This window comes from Rhopilema esculentum, chromosome 18 (assembly GCF_057945365.1).
Source record: "Rhopilema esculentum isolate cy_ngs chromosome 18, ASM5794536v1, whole genome shotgun sequence".
In the NCBI taxonomy this organism is placed as follows: domain Eukaryota; kingdom Metazoa; phylum Cnidaria; class Scyphozoa; order Rhizostomeae; family Rhizostomatidae; genus Rhopilema; species Rhopilema esculentum.
In genome coordinates this window covers 702,900-712,899 of record NC_142832.1, presented here as the reverse complement: position 1 = coordinate 712,899, position 10,000 = coordinate 702,900, and the positions used below count along the sequence as shown (strand labels likewise).

General features: G+C 31.3%; 1 long non-coding RNA gene across 1 annotated transcript; it reads left to right on the top strand.

Annotated features, from left to right (window-relative positions):
* The first annotated feature begins 657 nt into the window (after positions 1-657).
* Positions 658-7,899, top strand: LOC135680900 (uncharacterized). The gene is made up of 6 exons (XR_016144869.1): positions 658-1,233; positions 1,712-1,774; positions 2,227-5,005; positions 5,909-5,968; positions 6,682-6,761; positions 7,843-7,899. It is a non-coding gene; the product is annotated as an uncharacterized LOC135680900 (long non-coding RNA).
* The last annotated feature ends 2,101 nt before the right edge of the window (positions 7,900-10,000 follow it).

Genomic DNA, 10,000 nt, shown 5'->3' with positions numbered 1-10,000 from the left:
TCAAATCACAATTCTGAATCTTTGCTTGTTCAGGGGCTTGTTGGTGGAATTTCAAAGGGAGTCTGTAACTGATGAGAAGGGATGCAATTTTCGTACAAAGAGTAACTTAATACACAACAAACTGAACAATTCCTGGAAGATGGGGTTCAGGGAGCAGGAAAACAGACATTCCAGTTCAGTAGAAAAGCCAAGAAAACTTCGGCGATCTTTAGTCTATCCATGGTGAGAGTTTCTTAAAAACTTTAGGAATTTGCAGTCTAAAGGCAGTCTATTAGATTTCCGTCTACAGGAGGCCCGTTGTTGTACCCTTAAGCCCCCTACCAGCGAAACGGTTATCAGTTCCTTTCTTAATTTTTATCTTGCTAATATGAATCATTTTACAAATGGAAAAAATGCATCGAGTTATATCCTGCAAAGCCAAGGAAAATATCTTGACAAAACTTGTGTTAGAGTAGGGAATGCTACTCTTTTGGTAACAACCAGCCAATCGAGTATATGCTGTTCTTCAATTCCCAGGGGCTTACCCTAGTTCACAAATAGCTCTATAAATAAATATTTAACTAACATAAAAATGTATCAGCTTTATATTAGGAAAGCTTCCAAAGATCGCTGTCATGTTTTCATGTTCTTTTTCAAAGGAAACGGAGGAGCTTCACGTGACACTGAGCGCGAAAATTGAAAAATGATGACTTCAGTTTTCATTAAAGAAATATAGATCAACAAATGTTGAGCTTAAATTCAAAGGATACCACATGAGAAAAGTAAATATACTGGCAAAATATTATAAAGGCGTAAATGATGAAAGGTTGTATAATTATAATCTGCTTCACAATTAACATTTTTTGGAAATTGTTGTATTTCATTTCAAGACATTCGCTTAGGCCTAAATCAAATAATTGTTATTTCTTGATAAATTCAATTTTTAATTTGATATCACCCAGCGAATGCAAGACAAAGCCTTTCGTCGTTTATAATTGATTGCAAGTTATGGAGCAAATACATCAGCGATTGTCTCAAAGGAATTTAACAGGACGAGAATGACTGTGTTAAATCCCAAGGTACAAATGGATTGGCGCGGCCATTGCATTCAAAGAAGGTGCAGTGCGTGCTTCGTGAAATGCTTTCGTATAAATTCACTGTTTTTGTAGTTGCCCGACCTTTGTCCCTTCTGCTCAGATTTGGAAGTGTCTCCGTTGCAAAACAGATTAAAACCTAGGCCCTCACGTATGGTTTGTAAGTAGCAACACCTCTTGACAATTTAACATGACGAAAATAAATGTTTTCTTGGATATGCCATGTCCTATTTCATTACTTTTTCCGCATTACCAGCAAAAATTTTATCCCGTATTTTAGCTACGCCTGTTAATAGCACAGTTTTATACACAATGGCGGTTTTAGCAACTTTTCCCAATGCCAAGCGTGCTCTCAGTATTTTGGGAACGTAGCGTCATGACAAAGCTCGTAGAATCCAAAGCTTTCTAAAGAAATTAAGTTCGCCTCTAAAACTTTGTTTTGAAAAGTTTTAGACATTAACAACGAAGAATTAACAAAACAAAGAATCCCACAGATTGAAAATTAAGCTTACTTATAATTGACAATATTCACTGAAAGCTCAAGTAAGAGTCTATTTATGTTCTTATCGATTACTTTTCGTGAAACATAAGTATGGTAATAAGCTTGGATTTATAACACAATGTTGCTTAATTTTTAGGTGTAGTTGGTGGAGAGTGGCCATAAAAGATATTGAAGTTTCCTCAAGACATTTAGAATCAAGGTAATTGTTTAAGTGGCTATAACTACACAAAGGAAAGCAACAAGTTTATTTCTAAAAAATTTAAACTTTAGACAGTGTTGTTCTACTCTTGTTTTGTAATTCAAATTTGTTTCGAGGTTTCGAGGAAGAAAAAGACTGTTTGAATTCCTAGAGTTTTCATAAATTTGATTATAACTTTTAGATAAACATTAGATGATTTTTAGCAAGATTTTTATTCTCGATACTTCAATTTGCCCTTGGCCCCCTCACTCGCCAACTTACGTGGGAGCCCTTGCCTTAAAACTTTATAGTTCTGAGTACAATATCGCTTTTTTCATAAAATATTTCATATTTCCAAAAAGAAATAGAAATTTCTATCTGTAACATATCGGAAATCCTAAAAACTCAAATAGCCTTTTTATATTGTTTTTGTGTCTTGATAGTGTTTCAAAATCACTTTTTTTATTTTCTAGCAACTTTTTGACAATACTTGAGCAACTTAGACAGGCCATGTTCCTGAAATACTTCAAAAGGTACACTTATTCATTTACTTTGTTTTTTTGCATTTTGCCACTTTCCTGTGATCCTTCTGCAATTAAGAATTTTTAAGAACAGTTAAGAACTGCCAGAAGCTGTTTTTGCAAGTTTTAAATGATTGGGAAAAGAACACTATGTTGCAGCTGAGCAATCAAGTAACTTTTTATAAAGAACCTGCCTTGCAGCTCTGTTTGGATAATGCAGGATTTAATCTAGTTTAGCTAAGAATGCATACTTCCAAAACTACCAAAGTGCTACCACGACAAAAAAGCCTCTGCATATCTTCAGTTAAGACTGTGTCATTATTTTGTTTGATAAAGTTTAAATTTATGAGTTATCGTTATCATCATGCTGTGCCTTTCAATCTTTTTGCATTTTAAAGATGGGCAATCTCAACGTCACAGATTTTAGTTTAAGCTACACTCTATTTGATCTGTGTTTCTCTATTTGAGTTACACTTTATTATAATACAATTTTTTAAGGCCTTATAGGGCAACCCAATATATTAACTGGAAATGTTGAAACCAGTAATTTTGATGAATTAATCTAATAATTTTTTAAACTTTATTTTGAGTAAATTATTCAAAAACAGAAAGCGACAATTTAATATGAAATGAGGAGGAAATTTAAGAATGTACTCTTCACTAAAGTCTTTTAAATTTTTAACGAATCAAAGACAAGTAATTCAATGTCAGATTTACTTTAAGTTTTCGTTTGATAAATTTTAAAAAGCCTCAATGCCTGAAATTGATAAGCACTTTGTTTATGATAAATCGGAATTTTATTGGTTTACTAATAGAATAGTCTGTTTTTCTTTTGAGGCTGGTTTTACTTTTAGTAAGATATTTGTCCCCTGAAAAAGAAAATAAATGAGGCTTTAACGCTTTGCTACAACCGTTCCTTCTAAACTTGCTTTGTCAACGTTAAGTTGAAATAGCACTTGCTTTTCCTAATTTTGATAGAGTTTGAAACTGATTCACAAACAAAAAACTACTTTGAAGTATTATCAAGCTCATCATAATATTCTTGTACTCATGCGTAGCCCCATTGAAAATTTCGGAAAAACCATTAAGCCAATTATGTTAAGCAATTTACAAGGTAACAAGAATAGCGATGTTTAAATTTTTTCATGAAAGTTAACACAAATTATCTTCTTTAAACTTAAACGCAGCCATTTTCTTATCCGAAAAGAGAACATGCTTTTTGGAGCTTTGAATTGACTGGAGTTGCTTCGGATTGAGGCTGTTTCAGGTAGAGACTGTTGCTTTTTTGTGGTTTGTTTGAGATGAAATCGGTGTTGGAAATTCTGAGGTGGGGTCTTTGTGACGATTTGTGATGGAGCTTGGTTGGCTATTAGTGGTAGGGCTTTGTTGGCTGCGGTCGAAGATGCTGTGGAGTTAGTGAAGCGTTCCAGTCAATTAAAGATTCAGAATTTGCATGTTAAAACTGCGATATTTTCTTCTAAGTTTCCGTTTTGTTGAAAGTGAGCGGTGTCATGTTAAAAGATGAAATTCTTCTGTTTACTGTCTTTCTAAAGTCTTTAAACTGAAAAATATTTTCAAAATAAGGAGCGTTTTGCTTTTCAACAAACTTTTTTAAAACTCAAATCTTTTTTATCCTTTTTTGAACGTAAATTTCGAAAAAAATTTAACGAAAAGATTGCAGCTTCTTGCTAAATATTGGATCATGATTTATTGATCTTCTTCATCGATTTATTTAAAACTTTCTTTCGTGTAAAGATTGAAAAAATTCAAAAGAATTTCAGAGATATGCTAAGCAAAAGCAATAGATAAGGAAACTATAGCAACCCTATTCAACTTTTCCGTGAAGAAAATTTAACAAAAATGGTGGGCCTTACTTCTGTATGCATTCGTTGCATCAAAAAATAATAAACAAAAATGTTTTAATACTAAATAACATATTATCATCAACATACCTACATAAACTTACAACGTAATGTTATAAAGAGCTAAATAGTCCTTTATCAGTGGTAACCTTTATTTTCTAGAAATTATCCATAAGAAAACAAATCTTGTCTTTTACTAACAAAAACGTTTCAGTCGAGATATTTATTTCACATAAAACTTCTCGATTATTTATTTTTAGGTATATTATCTAAGATAAAAATCAATAGCCAATTAAAAAGCTTTTTGCTGTAATCTTAATATTGGTAACCATGTTCTTTGTTTAGACAATTAGAAACAGTTATTGATTAAAATTGAAAAAATAGTCCACAGTCAAATCTTATCAATGATTTGTGCCAAAAATTGTTTCTTATGAGCCAAGTTCGCAGGATAGTTGGCGAGTACACATATTGATTACGTGTATTTTTTAGTTTTTCTATCAATTGATGCCAACTTACTTTATCGCTTCTTAAATAGACTTTGTGACATCGGTCAAGCATCTTTCTAAGTAATTTACTCTAAGCAAGAAAATTCGCCATGAGCTTGTTCTTTCTTTCTTACATTCTTCTAGCATCTTTCAGGTTATTTTTCTGTTTCCTTTGTACACTTCAATTGATTTAATGCATCTTCTTTTCTCTTCTAGGTACATATTTTTTTCGCTTTTGTCAGTTCGCAGATTTTTGTTGCCCTGGAGTTTGACCAGCTACAATTTTTGATTATAGCTTCTATTACATTTATAAATATTCTTTTTTACTGCAGTTCCCATTCTTAGGCACAGCACTGAATAAAAAGAATGAAGATCTGAATTTTGGTGAGTTTCTATCATTCTGGTCACAGTAAATTCTTTTTTATGACTGTGAAAGAGTTTTCTAAAACTAAACTTTTTGCTGTAGTTAGTTTTGATACCAATCTGTGTGAGATATTTTTGTATCCTTTTGTTATTTTTGATTGCATGCGTAGAAAAATGGATCAAATGCTACTCCTTAAAATATCACGCGATCGCCATACCAGCTTGATACATCAAAACACTAAGTTAAATTGTTACAAAAACCAAAATTGTTTCTCATTATACAATATGAAGTAACCCTGTAACACTAAGCACTTCCAATCCAAGTCCTGACGTCCACAGCGGAATCCATTATATTTCGAGCCGTATACTTTCAGGTCCCAAGCGTTGTAAGGTTTTCGTATCCCGATCTAGTGGTAGAAATAGAAACATTTTAAATTGGCAAGACAAAGCATTAACATAAACAAAGTTGTTAGCTGAAATTGTACCCAATGATACAAGGCTTCTTCAGAATTTATTTAACTGTAGGCTAGATGTGCCAGACTTCAGAAAATACTTTGATTATTTTAGCATCATTTATGAAATAAACATTTAAATGTTTAGCTTCATATCTCATGGTTCCTTAAAGACATTCTTATGCAAATGGTTATGTTTTATTGGAATCAAAGATCTTTAGGATCAAGCATTTACTGTATCTTTATCATTACCTCAAGAATATCATGGACACGTCTTTTCCGAACCATGAACTTTGATGATGACGATCACTATTTAGTAGTTTACCCTATCAACCTATTTTGATATTCATTAGAATTTTAATCAAATATCAAAATAATCAAAATAAAGTATCAAAAGTAACAAAATGTTATTTTTCTAAATATTTTGTTGCCAATGTTCATTTTTTATCAACATATTGGTACTCTCTTTCAGATGAATAAAATATCGCAGTTCAGATTGCCAAGTTGAAAGGCCATTTTGGACCCATTAAAGGTTAGTTTGAATTGCATAGATGTTCTAAAGTAAACAAATGTTAATGCAAGTGCACTTGAGAGTCTTTGAAAGTGTGAAAATTCTGTTACCCACAAGTTCAGTTATTTCAGTTGTAAAGTTATTTGGCTTTAACTTAGCAGATTGAATTTTCTGCAAATTTCCGTGAGTATCCAAGCTGGCTTCTAGAAAACTACGAACAATTTGTTTCTATAATATTCACAATCAATATGGCTTTATAACAAATAAATCTAAAACCATCACATGAAAGTATCGTGATTTTTTTTTCGAAAGCATACTTTTTTATTTATCGATAGCTGCTATGATGCATAAGATAAAAAGAACTGAAAAGATTAATATTTGCTTAATCAAATTCCTATAATTAGAAAAATTAAATTTTATCTTTTTACATAAGTTTAACGCCTTTCTGAAGCAATATAACTGAGATAGCATAAATAATAGTTTATAGAAAACAATTCATTTTTACATAAATCATACGACTAGATGTAATGATGAGCAAGTTCGCAATCGTTATCAATCTATATTGCTTGTATTTTAAATGAATTGTAATCAACTGTAAGATTTATTGTCACTAACTCATTTTTATAGATGCTGGTTTCCCCAAATAAAACTTTCCAGCCCTGTATCTTGCTATTAGATATCTTCCGGAAGGGAGCAAGCTTAGAAAATTTCTAATACCATCACATTTTCTTTAGGAAACACCCATTTTACGCAGTAATGCCCTACTGCTTCATTCATGGCGACGCCCCTTTTGTCCTTTCTCAACAAAATCCAGGTACTTATCCTACTTTATGGATTGATAATTATTAAAATTTATTACCATAATTATTAAAATTTATATCTAATTACTTGATGATAATAATCTTGCAATGCTAACATAAATCTTTTATTTTTCATCAAGAATTCTTGAACGTTATAACATGGATACAACAGACACAATGCCCAATTTTTCATTGACCAAAATTTTTATCCCGTTAAAGTTACTCGATGAATTTTAGATATCTCAAAGTTTTGCATTTTCCTTGGGAATTTTTCGCTGCCTTTTTTTACTTTCTTTCAAGGAAAGCTTTTTGCCAAAGACATCAATATTAACGACACTAAGTTTATGTTATATATAGAGAAATAACGAAGTTTCGGATATATTTATGAAATGTGCATATTTTCTAAGAAATAAATTTCTTTTCAAAGAGTAGATTTTAACTAAGGATGCTCTCTTTGATGAAATAACGTTCACGAACATTTGCTTTTTTGCTTCTAAGAAGTTGATGAAGCATTAAAATAGATCATAGTAACATTAATGCATTTAAATCTTTTATACCCACTAGAAATTTTTAATTGCATACTGCATGTCTGTATTTGAATGCAATAACTAATCACTTTTCATAATACGAAGCAACATTAAATCAACATTGAATCATTACAATCACATGAATCAACTTTGATCCCAACATACGCCACTAATCCAACTCTCTAGCAAGCATTGTCTTCCGAAGAATGCTTGCTAAAGATGGGTGGAAAGAAATAATGGGTCCAAGTCAAAGGGGCCTTCTTGTGATAGAAAGGATGTTGCGCACTGCAATTCAAATAGGCCTTTAATGTTGACCACGGTTCTTTAAGACAAATTCAGCACAATGACTTTTGTTGACATAGCTTGCTGCAGAATAGAAGCTCTCTAAGTGTCTTAACTGAAAGATAAAAATACAAATTTTCTTCTTTACTTACTTATAAAACTTATTATTCAAATGAATTTCTTCACAGACTGCGCAGATGAATTCATTCGAAAGAATGAAAAATGTATGCCATTGTCAGGGGTATCGATTGTGTTCCATTACAGTTGGAACTTTTTTATTTTTCAGATTAAAATTCGTTCAAGAATCTCCACAAAGGGTTAGTCACTTTTGCAGCAACTTGGTAAGAACTTGAAGCTCAAATCCGTAAATTTGTTATATTTCTTCGTCAATGATATCCAAAAAACCAGTTCTATGTGTTAATGAAATTGTTTTGCATTAGGGATGCAAAGTTCGTATGCTGTAAACGACAGTAAATGCATCAATAATAAATATCAGCAGATAGGAAAATTCATTGGAGGGGCGAGAAATTTAGATTATCCGATAATAATCAAATAAGAATTTTTATTTTTTTCTTTATTTGAACAAAGCATAACAGCATTAGAACTGAAAGAAAACAAGTCTTTTCATTTATTCAAGGTTAAGTTTCATATATCACACGAAATGAAGATTTTTCTGGTTTTCCCCTAAAAAGAATTTCAAGTATCTACTTTATTGAAAGAGATTGCCAATCTGAATCAGAACAACAAAACAAATCATTATATTGAGCTTTAAAATCTCTTCTCATGAAAATGTGATGCTTAGATAAAAATAAACAATCATGTTTTATTTCCAGCAAGATCAGAAGTTTTCCGATAAAATAACAGTTTAGCTTTACAGGGGGTTTCTCGCCCCCTCTCACCCCCTATATCTACGCCACTGGTATATATACCAAATCACAATCTGAAGAATAATATCAGGAAATGCATAGGAGTCATCAGGTTCATAAGATAAAGTGTCTGAAAGATTTCAATAATTATTGCCATGCAAGAAGATTCTGCAAAATTTCAACAATGTGAATACCCAAGGGTCTCAACAAACTCACAAAAAACGTTTTATTAAATTAGGGCATAAGATTGAAAGTTTTTGCTTTGTTCACAATTAAAGATAAATATTAAAAGAGAAACTCTGAAATCTCTTGTCGTATTTGCTACATTTTTTAGTGGATCCATGATAATTAAGACCTTGAATTTAAAAACATTGTACCTTTTAGATATCTCAGAGATTTGGTTTGCATTTTGATAAAATATTTTAAAGCAATAACGATCTTTGCTATATGAAAAATGCTCAATTACAGCAATATAACTTAAGCCTCGCTATTACAAATTGCAGACTGAAAGCAAATGATAAAGAATTTAAATGGTTTGGAACAGGAGTGAAAAAGAAAACTTTATGCCCTGTTATTTTCATTCTTTTCAAAATTATTATAAGTATTTCAGTCTTTACTTTTCTTTTCATTGGCCAGATGCTCTGAGGTTTAAAGGCGTTAGTTTATATTTTGGTTTCGTTTAGTTTTTTCTCTAAATACTCCTCTAAAAACCTGCTTCTCTCATTCTAAAATAATTCTTTTTACTTTAAGTTTGGTCTAGATTCATCAAAGACTTGGCCTCATACAAAAGAACAGAATGGAAATTTGAAAATATGGACTATAACAGGTAAGTTTCTCTTTACACGTATTTCTTTAGCTACATTCTTTCTAAACACCTTTTTCTTTTTCTTCTAAGATTTGGTTGAATTCTTCAAAGTTTTTCTTTTGGACAACATTTTCTGGTTATAACATTTTTGCTTTGCACAACTTTTTAAAGCATTTCTTTTTTGAGTTTTTGTTGTAGCATTGTACGAAGGAAAAGATGACAACCTGAAAATATGGACAATAACAGGTAAGTTTCTCTTTACACGTATTTCTTTAGCTACATTCTTTCTAAACACTTTTTTCTTTTTTTTTTAGGTTTTGGTTGAATTCTTCAAAGTTTTCTTTTTAGACAAATTTTTCTGGTTAAAGCATTTTTGTTTTGCACAACTTTTTAAAGCATTTCTTTTTTGAGTTTTTGTTGTAGCATTGTACGAAGGAAAAGATGACAACCTGAAAATATGGACAATAACAGGTAAGTTTCTCTTTACACGTATTTCTTTAGCTACATTCTTTCTAAACACTTTTTTCTTTTTCTTTTAGGTTTTGGTTGAATTCTTCAAAGTTTTTTTTTTAGACAAATTTTTCTGGTTATAACATTTTTGCTTTGCACAACTTTTTAAAGCATTTCTTTTTTGAGTTTTTGTTGTAGCATTGTACGAAGGAAAAGATGACAACCTGAAAATATGGACTTTATATAACAGATAAGTTTCTCTTTACACGTATTTCTTTACCTCTTCTCGGAAGAAAGGTTTTCAGTTATTTGAAAGTGAAAAA